Source organism: Girardinichthys multiradiatus, chromosome 3 (genome assembly GCF_021462225.1).
Source record: "Girardinichthys multiradiatus isolate DD_20200921_A chromosome 3, DD_fGirMul_XY1, whole genome shotgun sequence".
Taxonomy (NCBI): Eukaryota; Metazoa; Chordata; class Actinopteri; order Cyprinodontiformes; family Goodeidae; genus Girardinichthys; species Girardinichthys multiradiatus.
This window is the reverse complement of record NC_061796.1, coordinates 13,278,082-13,295,334: the sequence shown is the minus strand read 5'-3', so window position 1 is coordinate 13,295,334 and position 17,253 is coordinate 13,278,082. Positions and strand designations below refer to the sequence as shown.

The following is a 17,253-nucleotide window of genomic DNA, read 5'->3' as shown; positions in this document are numbered from 1 at the left end:
CAAGCAAATCAAGTTTCCCTCCTTTCTGTCCCCCATTATCTCTCTTCCTCTTCATTTTAGCTGGAAGAACAAATCCTGGGCAGCTTTTCTCTAAATACAGTCTGGCTGGCTGCCACAAACAGAAAGTGTTTCCAAGGATGAGGCCGTCTGAGTTGAAATAAAGTCAAAAGCAGAATCTTGTTACATTAGGTAATTAAAAGCCAAACAGAGGGATAACTGTTATATAACTGAAGCATGTTTGTGATTTCATTGCAAAATAAAACTTGTATTCAAAAAGACAAAGAAAACAAATCTTTCGGTGATATGAAACATCCAGCAGGAAAGTTTTGTGGGGAAAAGGGAAGGGTAGTGTTTGTTTCATAGGGAAGGATATTTTGTCACTCACAACCACCATTTAAATAAGCTGAGAGGGAGGAAGTCAATAGGACAGCACTTGGACATTAATAAATAACACAGACTATTTGTGATGAATCCCTGTTAAGGTTTTTAGTGTTTCATCTCTACTCTCTGTAGCTGAATGGCATGTTGGTCTGGATCCTGGTTGGTGGCAACTGATTATTTCCACTTCTCAGCTCTTTGCTGGGTGATTTTTGTGGCCATCCTGCTTTAAATTATAACCATATGTCTGTTCGTGATTTATCTCTCCGGAGCCCACAACAGGATACCGCAGATCACCTGGACAACACTGGAAACCCTCATGCACCAACACACACAGTCTGGTTCAATACTTCAGCTGACATCTGTTCCACTTTGTTTTTGTTTTTTTTGTCTCCTTCAGTCATTGTGTTTCAACTACTGTGCTACTGTTCTGTATCTGGTGACAGCTGTGGTAGATGTTGTCACTGTGAACCAGGCCATCAGGGGGCGACACAACTACAATTGTTGGGCAGCATCAGCAGTAAGCACATATGAGTCAATGCAGACTGTTTAGTCTTTACATGGTGGTCACATAATTTAAGAAACGGCTGCTTGTATTTTCTGTGGGTACCTAAAGTTGGTAAATTGATTATAATGGAGGCCAAACTCCATCATACTCTTTTATGCATCATGAACAACATTGGACCATATGAATCCATATATCAACCGGACGGCATTTCACCTGTTGCTGTGGATATTTCATGGTTTGTTTCATTTAGGAAAACATTTTCTAATCATTTCTCCCAGTTTGAGAAAATGAGAACATCCTTTTTATTTCACAACTAGAAACTATTGTGTACCCTGCTTCTCGTCCGCATACTGCTGGAGATAGGGACCAGCTCCGCTGCGACCCGGTACGGAAGAAGTGGGTATAGAAAATGGATGGATGGACCTAGAAAAATGTTTCTCAAGTCTATTTTACCTTGTGTTATCTCAGTCTTTAATTTAAAGGTTTGCTGTGAAGAACTTGTGTGTGTGTGTGTGTGTGTGTGGGTGGTGGGGGGGGGGGGGGGGGGGGTTATCTTAAAAGCTGCTTTATAAATAAAGTTATACAAATAATTTGTATTATAATACATTGCGAGTGTAACTAACATAACTTTTTTGTTTGTGTTGTTGCCCATATAAACTCACCCATATCAAAGTGGTGACTTTTACAATTATGTCTACCTGCGTAGAGCTCTTTAAAAAGGCACTTAGGCTATACAAAACCTTCCAGAAACTCAAGCTGCAATACAATGTACAAGGAAGTTAAACAATCTCATTACTGTTAACAGATACAATGAGAACCTGGGGGAAAAATGAGCCAAGAAGCAACATTTACTCAGAGAGCTGTACTGTTCTGAAGAGCGAACATTTTATTGATGATTTGATTTAGAATGTGGACAGATTTTTTGAAACCTTATTTTCAATAAGGTTGCTGTTTTATGTTTGTGACTTCAAAAAGTGTTGTAGTCAGAAATAAAGCTTCCATTTGTCTTGTGTTCACCTCTCACCAAGTCGCCTTGTTATCATCTTGTTATTGAGGAATACAACTGAATTTGAATGACTAAAACACAAAAATACCAACTTAAAAATAGTAACATTTAGCAATTAAGTTCCTTTTATAGAAGAAATTTTGATTTTAAAATTATTTACTTTTAAAATAATTTGTTAGTGTTAGGGGTTGCAAGATAGGACCCTAGAATGCAGATGAGCAGGCAGCGTGATGGTAAGTGAAAAAATATTTAATCAACTAAAATTCACTCACAGATGAGGCAGAAGAAAAAAAAATGGAAACAATAAACGGGCAGGCAAGACAGGCAAAAGCAGACATGGGCAGAGTGGCAAGATAGGTTTGGCATAAAACACATGAGCATGATCCAGAAGACAAGACATGGTTTGAAAAATGTTTCTGCGATGAATAACTAAACAGGAGTGTATATATGGAGAGTAAACCAGGTGGAGCAAGGAGACAGATTAGCTTGGAGCAGGTGAACCGGATAAAGATAATTAACAGACAGAACACAACATGACAGGGGCAAAACAGAACTTCAAGGATACAAACAGAAATCTACTAGAAAAACATGAAACCAAAGCATAACCAGAAGCCCAATCCAAATACACAACTAAGCAAAACATGAATACAAAAACTAAAGCATGACCAGGAAAACAAACAGAAGAACGATTCAAAACCTTAACTGTGAATAAAACCAACAAAAACACCCACAAATCATAACAGTTAGCATATTTTTATTACAATCTCCCTTTGAGAAACAATCATATTGTACATTTCACAAACAGCATAAGAGCTGCATATTGTGCAAGTTATATATTTTGTAATCTCCACACTTGAGTGTTACCTGAAAATACAGTAGATTTGAGTACAAGAACAATAGTTAATTTGGTTGTTGAAAATGATTGTTGTTTTTGTTTCTTCATTTAATGAATTAAACCACTTATACCTTTAGGTCTTGTTTTTTTCATTTTGGCTGCATAACCTCTAATCATCACGTAACTACCCAGTTCTGTTGTTGCCTTGTTCCATATAGACCACTCGCCAGTAAGCTCCCAGTGTAGGATTTCGTAACGATTGCCACGGCCTCTCAGCAGTCTGAGCTCTGTTTTGGGTAGAAGTTGAAGGGCCCCTGCAAAAATGAAGGCCTAGTTAGTGTTATTTCCCACATGTATTGGCTTCCCTTACAGTTAGAAATGACGGTGGCTGCAGACTTATGATGGCGTGACACCAATGACACCAATATCAGCAGGTAGATGTAGGTGTTTTGTTAGAATTTTGTTGGAATAGGGTGCAGATCTTGAAGATTTCCCACTTTTATCATTGTTGGTTGTAATGATGTTAAAGAAAACTTGAATTCACTGTTACAAAAGAAACAGACACACACAAATGCAGCCATTCAAATTCAATTTTGAGCTGCAGTTGAAACCTTTCAGACGGTCAAGTTCCTACAAATACTAAAGTTACAAATCATGTTGTCCTTTGTGCTTCAGAAGCATGCTGAGTTTTCACATGCACAAAAAGCCTGTGACAAAAGCATTGTAAAATGAAATACACAGAGTATAAATGGAACTATTTAAATAAGCAGATAAACAATTTTTGCTGTATTGCAAAAAGGTGTGGTATTTATCTGTCGATTCACAAAGAAGTCGACTGAGCACCAAATTAAAGTATACTCATCACTGTCCTGGATCAATCCAATTACAGTAGTGTCATCTAGAAAACTTCAGGAGTTTCACAGAGGGGTCCACTGAGGTGCAGTCAATTTATGTAGAGGGAGAAGAGTAGTGGGGAGAGAACACATCCCTGGGGGGCACTAGTGCTGGTGGTTCTTGTGCAGGAGAAGATGCTCCCCAGCCTCACCTGCTGCTGCCGGTGTTTAAGGAAGCTGGTGATCCACTGACAGGTGGAGGCCGGGACTTTGAGCTGGATGAGCTTCTGGTGGAGGATGTCTGGGTCGGTGTTGTAGGCTGAGCTGAAGTCCACAAACAGGATTCTGGCGTACATCCCTGGGTGGTCGAGGTGTTGCAGGATGAAATGTGATCCCAAGTTGACTGCATCATCTGCCGACATGTTTGTCTGGTAAGCAAACTGCATAGGGTCCAGCAGGGGGCCTGTGATGTCCTTCGGGTGCTTCAACACCAGTCACTCAAAGGATTTAATGACCACTGACGTCAAGGTGACAGGCCTGTAGCCATTTAATCCTGTGATGGTGGGTTTCTTGGGTACTGGGATGATCTTGGAGCCTTTGAAGCAGGAGGGAACCTTAAACAGCTCCAGTGACTTGTTGAAGATCTCAGTGAAGATGTGTGCCAGTTGGTCGGCTCGGGCTCTCAGGGATGATGGGGAGACATTATCAGGTCCTGTGGCCTTCTTTGTTTTCAGGCATTGAAAGATCCTATTTACATCTTCCTCTGAGATCCTTAGTGCAGGTAGGGAAGTGGTTAGTTGATGAGAATTGAGAATGTTTGTCTGAATGGGATGTGGAGGAGTTGGGTTGAGGTGTGAACTGCTGCTTTTCATACCTGCAGTAGAAGCCATTCAGCTGATTTGGCAGGCGAGGATTCTGCTCAGGGTTGGGGGAATGGCTCCTGTAGGCAGTCAGGTTTTTCAAACCCTTCCAAACAGCAGAAGCGTCTCGATATGAGAAGCTTTTCTTTAGCTTCTAACTGTAGCTTCTCTTCACTGCTTTGATCTCCTTGATCAGTTTGTTCCTGGCCTGCTTAGGGCCCAGTCCCCACTGCTGTGAGCCTCTTCCTTATCCCTGCGCAGCTGCCTCAAATGTGAACTGAACCAAGGTTTATTGTTAATGTATGTGCAGAAGGTCTTAGTCTGCACACATGTCCTCACAGAAACTGATATATGATTTCACCACCTCAGTAAGTTGGTTGAAATCAGTGGCTGAAGCTTTAAAAACAGTCCAATCTGTGCAGCGAAAGCAGGCCTGTAACATCTGCCTGTAACATCTGCTTTGACTCATCAGTCCACTTTCTAACAGTTCGAACCACAGGTTTGGAAGCTTTTAATTTCTGCCTGTAGGTTGGGATGAGGTGGAACAGAGAGTGGTCAGAAAGTCCCAAAGCAGTCTTGGTGACAGCATGATATGCATTCTTTAAAGTTGTATAGCAGTGGTAAAGAGTGTTTTTGCACTGTTAGATCCCCAAGAACAATGATGAGAGAATCTGGAAGTTTTTTTCTCCACGTCTGTTATCAGCTCAGCCAGTTGTTTTTCAGCATCTGAAGTGGAGCCTTGAGGAGATATGCAAGCGCCAACCAGTACAAACGAGTACTCCCTCGGTGAATAAAGTGGTTTACAGTTTAAGAGAAATGACTCCAGGTCAGGACTACATGTCTTCTTCAACACTTTGATGTCTCTACACCAACCTTCGTTTTATATAAAAGCAGATTCAGCCTCCTCGCTTTTTCCCCAACAACAAGTCCACCGCTCTGAACAGCTCAAAGCTCAGTATCAGAAGTGCACAGTCTGGGCTATTCTCACTCAACCAGGTTTTGGTAAAGCAGAGGGTGTTTTTACAGGTGAGGTAAAGTAGTTTGAACATCTTGTTGGCCAGTAAATGTACATTTGCCAGGTGGATTGAAGGCAGGGGTGCCCGTAGTCCCCGCTGTCGGAGCTTCACCAGCACGCAGACTGTCTTCCCTCTCCGTGGTATCCGACAGTAAAGCCCATAGAGAGCTGCCGCTCCCCTGACCAAGATCTCCGTGAAGCTTTCGTCAGTGAATGATGGTGAAAAAATGCAGAGAGAAGACTGTCTGATGTTCAGAAGTTCCTCTCTCCTGAATGAGACCACGGCATGAGGACAGAAAGCACCACAAAATCATGCAGAAAATAAGAGAGCAAAACCTCTAAAGGGCCCAGGTTAGTGAGGGCACAAGCAAAATGTCTGGTTATCTCCCGCTTGATGTTAAACTTTCCGCCGGAGCCCTTGCGCTGCATAGAGAGATGCTGCCTGTGACAGTGAGCGCGAGTTGAGACCCTCTCCTCATTAGTCAGTCTGCATGCATGAGGCGGGTCAAAGGTGAAGCTGATCAATGTGCACTGAACGGGCTGCGTGACGTCAAGCGCCGCTATACAACTCAAGAAGTTCAGACATGGAGAAGAAGCTAAGTGGGAGTGCGAAACGGAAATTAAAAAAGGAGAAGGACATCAGAAATGCAGAAAATTTAAAGTATATACCGAAAATAGAAATAAAAAATGTCTTCACTCCCGACTGTTTTGTTAAGTCAGCTTCTGTCAACGAGAACAACTCAGCTAGCCAGGACCTTTCTTCACCGCCGGCGCTAACTTACATTTACCGCCCGTAGAACGAAGAGCCGGCAGCATCTTCAAACAGTGACCCAGATTCTGCTGCGAGTGTCGCACTCGCAGCAGAAGGGGAAGAATCAATGGTCGCCATTGAGGGAAGCGGTGATGGCGGGTCTCCAGTCTTACCGCCACCTGAGCCGCTCGTCGAGTCTAGGAGCAGTCCTGCATCTCAACGCCTTTACTCCCTGGGGATCCTGCACTGTGGAGGGCCATTACGGAGCGGTTCCAGGAAGAGGCGATTTACCGAGGGCCTGCAGCTTTCCAGAACCGGGCTGCCAAATATCCTGCATCAGTGAGGGAGTCCGGACTTGGTAGTAGGACACGCTCCCTGACCACCGATTTGCTTCATTGCCAGCTCCAAAACAATCAAATTGTGCCAAGGGAATTACTGCTTTACTCCCCTTCAACTGGATCTCTTTATTGCTATGCCTGCAAACTCCTGTCAGCATGCATTTATCAGCGGATTCTGTGATTGGAAACATTCAGAGAGGGTTAGGGATCACGAAAAGAGTCCAGAACATAAACAAAACATGTTGTCTTTATTGCACAGGTCTAAATACGCATGCAGAATGGACACTTGTCTTGCCCGACAGTGTGAGACCGAACAGCAGTACTGGAAAGAAGTCCTTAGACGTGTGGTTGCTGTTATTAAATTTTTGGGAGCGAGAGGACTGCCATTTCGAGGCAACAACAAACTGCTGGGCTCCGCGCACAATGGGAACTATTTGGGGCTGCTTGAACTGATCGTGGAGTTTGACCCCTTTTTAAAGGAGCAACCTGCGAAGCATGGCAATAAGAGTAGAGGTAAGCCATCTTACCTGTCATCAACTGTGTGCAAAGAATTTATTTCATTAATGGGTGACAAAACTGAGGCAAGTGATAGCAGAGGAAATCAGACATGCGAAATACTTCTCTGTAATCGTTGATTCAACACCAGATTTAGCACACGTAGATCAGCTCACATTAGTTTTTCGTTTTGTCAATGCAGATGGCAGAGTAGTGGAAAGATTCATCAGGTTTGAGCCCATTCACAACCACACAGGTGTAAGCCTAGCTGAATCTGTGATTGAAATGGTGCGAGGCTTGGGGTTAGACTTGTCAAACTGTCGTGGCCAAAGTTATGATAATGCTAGCAACATGTCTGGCAAATACAGCGGGCTCCAGGCGCACTTGAAAAAACAAAACCCACTAATTCATGTGCTGCCCATTCGCTGAACCTCGTAGGTGTTAACTGCGTTGAAAATTGCTGTGAGGAGGTTAAATCTTTTTTTGAACTGCTGCAGTCTCTGTATACATTTTGCAGTGCACCAACACATCGCTGGAATACAGTTCTACATAACAGCAAACATTACATTAAATACACGGTTAAATCCCTCAGCACCACTCAATGGAATTGCAGAGCAGACTCCACAAATGTCTCAATGAAAATTACAGGGCAATTAGAGATATATTATGCAAAATATTTTCAGATTGTGATGAGAAAACACAAACCAAACTTGAAGCTGCTGCTTTGGTCAGAAAACTTTATAAACTGGAGACAGTAATAATGACTATGTTGTGGGACCAGGTACTGCATAGATTTAAGGCAACAAGTGACCAACTCCAAAAAAGCAATATGGATTGAGCTACGGCTCTTGGCCGTTTGCGCTCACTGCTTTCATATGTTGGCACTCTACAAGAACAGTTTTCAGAGCTTGAAGAATCAGCACGCGCTGTCAGTGCTACACAAAAGTACCAGTTTGACATTCAACGTGTGAGAAAAAGAAAGAGATTTGCAGAGGTGTCTGCTGATGACAGTGAAGTAGCTTTTACTGAGAGTAGTCAGAGATTTAAGGTTGAAACATATTATATCATCATTGACAGACTTAGCGCATCGAAGCCTACACACGTGTGTGACCTCTTTGGGGTTTTATTTGGGGGGGACTGTGATGTGCGTGATGTGCGTGAAAGAGCTGCCAAGCTGAGCTCCACTTATCCGACAGATCTGGATACTTCCTTGTCAGACGAACTTATTCAGTTCAAGCACTTTGTGCAGAATGAAACTTCACCGGTACAGCTGCTGAAAGCTCTTGAGAGACATGGACTTAAGACAACATTTCCAATGTTTATGTTGCACTAAGACTGTTTTTAACCTTGCCTGTGTCTAACTGTGAGGGTGAGATGTCATTTTCTGTTTTGAAACGGGTTAAAAATGAGCTGAGGACCACAATGTCACAGACACGGCTCTCTGCGCTTTCTTTCTTGGCCATCGAACATGAACTTGTTAGTGGCCTTGATTATGAAGATATTATACACCAGTTTGCACAGTCAAAGTCCAGAAAAAAGCCAGTGTAAGATGTGTTTGCCAATTGAAAGCATTCAAATTTAAACATGCGTTTCCCCATTATTTAGGATTGAAATTGTGCATTTTGCCATTTGTATTGGGGATAAGTGTTATTAAATAAAAATTGAATGGTTTGAAGGTGGTTGCTTATTTTTTAAAAATTGGATGACACTTCCCTCTCTCTCAATGTAGTGGGTCAATTTTACCAGATTATACTGATGCTTTCATGTTTTCATAGCATCATATGTGAGTGAGTGTCCTTGACAAAAGGACATAGTAGTGTATTTGTAGTTCAATGAGCATTTTGACATTTGTACATTAAAATACACTTGATGACAGCTAGAATTTGAAATATTGAGTATATTTACTGTATATTATGGTAATTTATTTCGTATTTTGCGAAATTATGGTGATCCTGGGGTCGTGATGATGGGGTCCTTGAATATTGTTGCCCAGGGTACAGTGAAGTGTTAATCTGGCCCTGACTCAAAGTCAGGACCAGAAACAAACATAGTGAATTTGTGAATTTAAAATTCTCAGCACTGTAATCCCTTACAATTTTATCCTGATTATTCTGGTAATTCAGGACAGCCTTATGTCTGGCCTTTCTGCAAAGTTGCTCCTTTTTATGCAAACATTGAATCACCCATCACAAGCCCAGGAGAATGATTTGCATTTGGCCTCAGCGCCAGAATGCAATGGGCCTAGTTTAGCTCTAAAGCAGTTTCACCACTAAATGTTTTGCAGAGAGGATTCAGTCAGGGCAAGTAAGTGAAGGCTTTTTAGATTATCAAGGTCCAGCAACTTTAGCAGGAAGCTTGGAGGTAGCTTCCAGTTCCTTAATCTGTTGACAGGAGTCCTCCATGGCCAATCATTGAGAAGGCGGACCTTTGTCACATTCTTTCATTGCATAGTAGACCTGCTTAATCTTAATTTCCAGTTAATCAGCTCCTCTTTCAGGCTAGCTATTAGATTATCACAAGCCTCATAAATTTATCAAGATATGTAAATCAGATTAACATTCCACCTTTTGAACATTTACAGTCGTAAGAGACAGTTACTACAACATTAAAGCTAATTACTATGATATTTGATATGACAAAATAGTCTAAGTACCTAAATTAAAAAGGTATGCTGACTAAAAGGCAATAAAATGCTAACCTGAAAAACACTATTGATCAATTCTTGCAATGCTCGCAATTCCAATTCTTGACTCGTCACGTGTGTCTGAGTGAGATGGTTATATGCCCGAACGGCGTGCTGTGACGTAGACAAGCTATACTGTTTTAACCAATAGGAAAATTCAACTGCATTAGCCACCATCTAACCCAAGCAGGGCAGCACTAAAATGGTTTTAGGCCAAATATTGCTGAAACAAACAATTTACATAAACCTTTGCACAGTAACATAAAGACAGCACTTAAGGCCCAAATGATACAGTCTATCTGCAAAAAAAAAAAACCATTTGGGGTTTTGTTACTTTTTAAATCCCAGGGCTTTTGGTGGAAAAAGGGGATGTTTATTCATGCTTATTTGATCGGGGGGAATGGCCTTCCAATCTGAAACCAAGTGGTGTTTCATTATTGGACTTCTGTGCTAGTCACGGATTGTCCATAAGGAACACCATGTTCAAGCATAAAGCCGTTCATCAGTGCACTTGGCACCAGGACAACCGAGGCCGGAGGTCAATGATCAACTTTGTTGTTGTGTCTTCAGACCTGCGGCCGCATGTTTTGGACACTCGGGTGAGGAGAGGGGCTGAGCTGTCCACTGATCACAACTGGGTGGTGAGTTGGATCTGCTGGAAGAGGAGAAAGCTGAACAGACTTGGCAGGCCCAAGCGTATAGTGAGTGTCTGCTGGGAACATCTGGCGGAGCCCACAGCCAGGGATGTATTCAAATCCCACCTCTGGTAGAGCTTTGGCCAGGTTCCGGGGGATGATGGAGACATAGAGTCCGAGTGGACCATGTTCAACGCATCTATTGTCGATGCTGCCGCCCGTAGCTGTGACCGTAAGGTCTGCGGTGCCTGTCACGGCTGCAATTCCTGAACCCGGTGGTGGACCCTGACAGTAAGGGATGCTGTAAAGCTGAAGAAAGAGTCCTATCGGCTGTGGTCGGCTTGTGGGACTCTTGAGGCGGCTGATGGGTACCGTGAGGCCAAGCATGCAATGGCCCGGGCTGTGGCAGAGGCAAACCTCGGGCCTGGAAGGAGTTCGGCGAGGCCATGGAGAAGGACTACAGGTTGGCCTCTAAGCTATTCTGGCAAACCATCCGGCGCCTCAGGAGGGGGAAGTAGTGCTTCGCCAACACTGTTTACAGTGGGGGCGAGGAGCTGCTGACCTCGATTGGGGACATTATTGGGCAGTGGAAGGAGTACTTCGAGGATCTCCTCAATCCTGCCATCACGCATTCCCTGGTGGAGGCAGAGGCTGGGGACTCAGGGTTGGACTCTTTCATCACCCAGGCTGAAGTCAATGTGGTGGTTAGAAAGCTCCATGGTGGCAGGGCTTCGGGAGTGGATGAGATCCGCCCTGAGTACCTGAAATCTCTGGATGTTGTGGGGCTGTCATGGTTGACACGCCTCTTCAACGTTGCGTGGCGATCGGGTACAGTGTCTCTGGACTGGCAGACTGGGGTGGTGGTCCTCCTTCATGAGAAAGGTGATCGGAGGGTGTTTCCCAGCTATAGGGGGATCAAACTCCTCAGCCTCCCTGGCAAGGCCTATGCCAGGGTATTGGAGGGAAGAGTCCAGCCAATAGTCCAACCTCGGTTGCAGGAACAGCAGTGTGGTTTTCGTCCCTGCCGTGGAACACCGGACCAGCTCTACACCCTCTGCTAGGTACATTCCTACCCTCACCTATGGCCATGAACTTTGCATCATGACCGGAAGAACGAGATCCCAGATACAAGAACCTCAAATGAGCCTCTTCTGTAGGGTGGTGGGGCACTCCCTTAGAGATAGGGTGAGGAGCTTGGCCATCAGGGAGGAGCTCAGAGTAGAGTTGCTGCTCCTCCACATCGAGAAGAGCCAATTGAGGTGGATTGGGCATCTATAGTGGATGCCTCCTGCATGCCTTCCTCAGGAGGTGTTCCAGGCACATCCCAACCAGGAGGAGGCCCAGGGAACGGCCCAGGACACGCTGGAGGGACTATGTCTCTCGGCTGACCTGGAAACGCCTTGGGCTCCCTCCGGAGGAGCTGGAGGAGGTGTCTGGCGAGAGGAACATCTGGGTGTCTCTGCTGAGTCTGCTGCCCCCGTGATCCAGTCCCGGATGAAGTGGAAGACGACGAGTACGGGTAATGCTGTGTAATATTTTGTAACCTTCTCCTGACCGATGCCTTTGTACATCAATATCCTTCGAATCATTTGCAACCTCTCTGCAGACTATAGATTGATAGTCTATAGAAGGTCGATAATTTATTTTAAACTTTTTAAGTCTCTGGCTAAAATCTTGACTAAGCAGGTCTTTCTGTCTGGATTAGATGTTTCTCCTCCCACATCCCAGCCATGTGAGGTCAACTGTTTAACATGCTTACTAGTTAGCAGCAACATGTGTGTTGTGTGTCCTGCCTGAAGCCCGATAAAATCTTGGATAAAGATAATGACTGACTGACACGGGTGTATGCACAGTTTCAGCACTAAGGCAAACCTGAGTTGCATGGTGAATTATTACATTTCACCAGTAGATGTCGGTGTTGGGCTTGAGCTATTATTGAAGCAGTCTTTTTCTTTGCCAGGCTGGGCTAATTGGCTGTTGGGCTATCGGCTTTTTTATGTTACCATTGATGTTCCATTCATTAATGTATTCTGTCATCTGATTCACAGTGAACCTGACAAAGTTCAAGTGTCAACATACTAATTATCAATAAAAAATAAACAGGATCAAAGAGATAGTCAGTGAAGCATTAAATTGTTTTAAAATGAAGCACTTTTTTCACACAATGTGAGTTGACATGAGTTTAAAATTTGGCTTCCATCCATCCATCCATCCATCCATCCATCCATCCATCCATCCATCCATCCACTGTCTTTATTTCTCCAAGACTTGGTTTCATTGGGTAACAGATCCTCTCCGGTGACACTCTCCAGCTTCTTCACGCCGATTGCCAGGTGTTTCTAGGAAGGTCTGGTTCTGCTATGCACGCAGGAGGCATATCTTGTTCTGGTGCCTCAAGTACACCCCCCATTTCAGCTGCTGTTACCCAAGATCTTGTTCTTTTGATCTTGATCAATGAGCATAGGTGGCTCAACGTCTTTAACACAAAGATTTCCCAAGCTTTAAACATCCCAAGGAGCACTGTGCAAGCAATCATATTGAAATGGAAGGAGTATCAGACCACTGCAAATCTACCAAGACCCGGCCGTCCCTCTAAACTTTCATCTCGAACAAGGAGAAGACTGATCAGAGATGCAGCCAAGAGGCCCATGATCACTCTGGATGAACTGCAGAGATCTACAGCTGAGGTGGGAGAGTCTGTCCATAGGACAACAATCAGTCGTACACTGCACAAATCTGGCCTTTATGGAAGAGTGGCAAGAAGAAAGCCATTTCTCAAAGATATCCATAAAAAGTCTCGTTTAAAGTTTGCCACAAGCCACCTGGGAGACACACCAAATATGTGGAACAAGGTGCTCTGGTCAGATGAAACCAAAATCCAACTGTTTGGCCACAATGCAAAACGATATGTTTGGCGTAAAAGCAACACAGCTCATCACCCTGAGCACACCATCCCCACTGTCAAACATGGTGGTGGCAGCATCATGGTTTAGGCCTGCTTTTCATCAGCAGGGACAGAGAAGATGGTCAAAATTGATGGGAAGATGGATGGGGCCAAATACAGGAACATTCTGGAAGAAAACCTGTTGGAGTCTGCAAGAGACCTGAGACTGGGATGGAGATTTATCTTCCAACAAGACAATGATCCAAAACATAAAGCCAAATCTACAATGGAATGGTTCACAAATAAACGTATCCAGGTGTTGGAATGGCCAAGTCAAAGTCCAGACTTGAATCCAATCAAGAATCTGTGGAAAGAGCTGAAGACTGCTGTTCACAAATGCTCTCCATCCAACCTCACTGAGCTCGATCTGTTTTGCAAGGAAGAATGAGCAAGAATTTCAATCTCTCGATGTTGAAAACTGATAGAGACATACCCCAAGAGACTTGCAGCTGTAATTGCAGCAAAGGGTGGCGCTACAAAGTATTCACGCAAGGGGGCCAAATAATATTGCACGCCCCACTTTTCAGCTTTTTATGAGTTAAACAAGTTTGACACATCCAATAAATTTCATTCCTTTTCACGATTGTGTCCCACTTGTTGTTGATTCTTCACAAAAAATTTTAATTTTATATCTTTATGTTTGAAGCCTGAAATGTGGCAAAAGGTTGAAATGTTCAAGGGGGCCAAATACTTTCGCAAGGCACTGTACATCTGCCACTGAATTTGTGTATGATATTGATGGTTTTCTTTTAGTGTTAAGGATCCCTGATTCAGATAAAAGTCCCTGTCAGATTTGATTGCTACTACCACTGTTTCACATTTCTGTGAGTCGGCACATTTGACTTCCAGTAAACCCTCACCGTGGCATGTACATTATCTAACACCGTCGGGTAAAGCAGCAAATAATGAACAAGTGTCATCCACACAGTCTGGTAACACAAAGTTTTTGTGGATTTCACATGTCAAATTATTGTATTTTGTCTTGGCTTTTAGTTCATTGGACATACCATACCTTATGGAAGCCAGCCCAGAAATGTCCTTTCGGCTATCCTTAAATATTTTCTTCAAACAATTTACTGGACTTGTTTATTCCCTCAGAGTTTTAACATCTTGGGCCACTGTTGATGTTATTTGCCCAATCCGATGTTGCTTCCACAAAGCGCACTCTGCCTGTCCTGTGTCTTTGATGATATCCTGACACTGGATCATCAGCTTTCCCTGACTGTTCATTGTCAAACTAAAAAAAAAAAAACACTTACAGGTATTTTGGACTTATTATACTCCGTATAACATCCTATTTAGCTAAAATAGAATATTTCAGAATGAAACAACCTATTTCTCCGGTCCAGGTTGTACCCCGCCTCCCGTCCATAGATTGCTGGTGATAGGCACCAGCTTCCCCGCGACTTACGTGGTAGAAAATGATTGACTGACTGACAACCTATTTCTTTTAGTAATTGACATACTGGGGGCATATCCTCATCCTCTTAAGCAGTGTCTGTGTCAGAATCCTCCTTGGCCAGGATTCCCACCTCTTGCATTCATCACCTGACCATGTTTTGGCTTGAAGTCCATGTCTGCAACACGTTTAGCTGTAACCTGTAAAAAGCATTGACACAAAAAGTTCATGTATTTACACTGCTATTACTACTTTGTGGCATTAGAATAAAAAAATAACCTTGAATCATACTGGTATCACTAAAATTATTACACACAAACACAGCTAACCTTTCTTACCTTTCCTTTGTAGTAGCAGGTCTTAACACAGGCTGTGCTTGTTTTGGACTGATGGTTGAGTCCAAGCTTCACAGCTGCCTCAACCTTGAACAACACTGCAGCAATGTGACAGCAAGCCTCCCCAAGCCTACATTTATAAACAAATAGACAGTAAGTTGCATGATACAGAAAGTATTACTCAGTTAATGTAATTACGAGTAAACACTGTAGTGTAATTTTTATTTTTTACAGTCATTTGTGTTGAAAGTCAATATTAAATGCCTACATTTCAATCAATAATTAAAACACCAAAATATATGCCTTTTATCTATTATTTTCATATAAATTTAAATCAGATATTAAATCATCTTACCCTGCTTTGCATGTGCACTGTGCAGACACCACGTAGTCTTTTAATTTGTCCAGGCAGGCCCACGCCAAATGCTGCCCTTTCTTGTCTTATGCAATGGCATCATTGCAAACTTCAACAAGAACACTGCGTTCATGCAATCATTGCTGTGGTAAAATCCACAGACGAAAAAGTTATAGCCTTCTAATGACTTGTATGCCTTCATTGCTTCTGCTGTGTAAAGTGCAGACGTGTCAATGAGATAATTTTAAAAGTCTCCATACGAAACTGGAGACCAATTCTGAGAACTGTCAACCCACAGATCGTCAGCTATTTGAAATGGGTCTGGAAGCTCTATCTAAATCCAGTTAGCTCTGCAGTGTACCTTTCGCGATCCTCCGAAGTTGACAATACCTACATCTCCAGAGTTCATTTTGTTAACAGCAGGGGTGCTGCCAGGGATTTTTGGACCCCACAAAAAGAAACCTTACTGCCCTATAAATATTCAACATGCCTATAATTCATAGCAGTAGCCATGGAAACAAAAAAAACATGTGATGAATGACAGACCAGTAGAATCGAATTTAAACCGTTATACATCAAAGCCAAAAAGAGCTTTTTTATGACGTCCGGACATATATAAGCCACATCTTCAAGAGTTTTGCATTTCAGGGACCAGTGCTTTGCAATTTCATATCTTGAAAAATGTCTCAATAGGAACCAATCCATATGGAACATCTCAAGCAGGTCAAGACACATATACAGTACACACCAAAGGTTTGGACACACCTTCTCATTCAAAGAGTTTTCTTTATTTTCATTACTATGAATATCGTAGCTTCCCACTGAAGGCATCAAAACTATGAATTAACACATGTGGAATTATATACTGAACAAAAAACTGTGAAACAACTGAAAATATGTCTTATATTCTAGGTTCTTCAAAGTAGCAACTTTTTGCTTTGATTACTGCTCTGCACACTCTTGGCATTCTGTTGATGAGCTTCAAGAGGTAGTCACCCGAAATGGTTTTCACTTCACAGGTGTGCCCTGTCAGGTTTAATAAGTGGGATTTCAAGCCTTATAAATGGGGTTGGGACCATCAGTTATGTTGTGCAGGAGGTGGATACAGTACACAGCTGATAGTCCTACTGAATATACTGTTAGAATTTGTATTATGACAAGAAAAAAGCAGCTAAGTAAAGAAAAACGAGTGGCCATCATTACTTTAAGAAATGAAGGTTAGTCAGTCCGAACAATTGGGAAAACTTTGAAAGTGTCCCCAAGTGCAGTCGCAAAAACCATCAAGTGCTACAAAGAAACTGGCTCACATGAGGACCGCCCCAGGAAAGGAAGACCAAGAGTCACCTCTGCTGCGGACGATAAGTTCATCTGAGTCACCGGCCTCAGAAATCGCAGGTTAACAGCAGCTCAGATTAGAGAACAGGTCAATGCCACACAGAGTTCTAGCAGCAGACACATCTCTAGAACAACTGTTAAGAGGAGACTGTGTGAATCAGGCCTTCATGGTAAAATAGCTGCTAGGAAACCACTGCTGAGGACAGGCAACAAGCAGAAGAGACTTGTTTGGGCTAAAGAACACAAGGAACGGACATTAGACCAGTGGATATCGGTGCTTTGGTCTGATGAGTCCAAGTTTGAGAACTTTGGTCCAACCACCGTGTCTTTGTGCGGCGCAGAAGAGGTGAACAGGTGGACTCTACATGCCTGGTTCCCACCATGAAGGAGGAGGTGTGATGGTGTGGAGGTGCTTTGCTGGTGACACTGTTGGGGATTTATTCAAAATTGAAGGCATACTGAACCAGCATGGCTACCACAGCATCTTGCAGCGGCATGCTATTCCCTCCGGTTTGCGTTTAGTTGGACCATCATTTATTTTTCAACAG

At 43.1% G+C, this 17,253-nt stretch overlaps 1 long non-coding RNA gene across 1 annotated transcript; it reads right to left on the bottom strand.

Moving 5' to 3' along the window:
• Nucleotides 1-2,663: 2,663 nt before the first annotated feature.
• On the bottom strand, nt 2,664-15,836 carry LOC124866381. Its single transcript, XR_007037792.1, has 4 exons — nt 15,371-15,836; nt 15,019-15,145; nt 14,748-14,880; nt 2,664-3,041 (listed from the first exon to the last, which is right to left on the bottom strand). It is a non-coding gene; the product is annotated as an uncharacterized LOC124866381 (long non-coding RNA).
• Nucleotides 15,837-17,253: the final 1,417 nt, after the last annotated feature.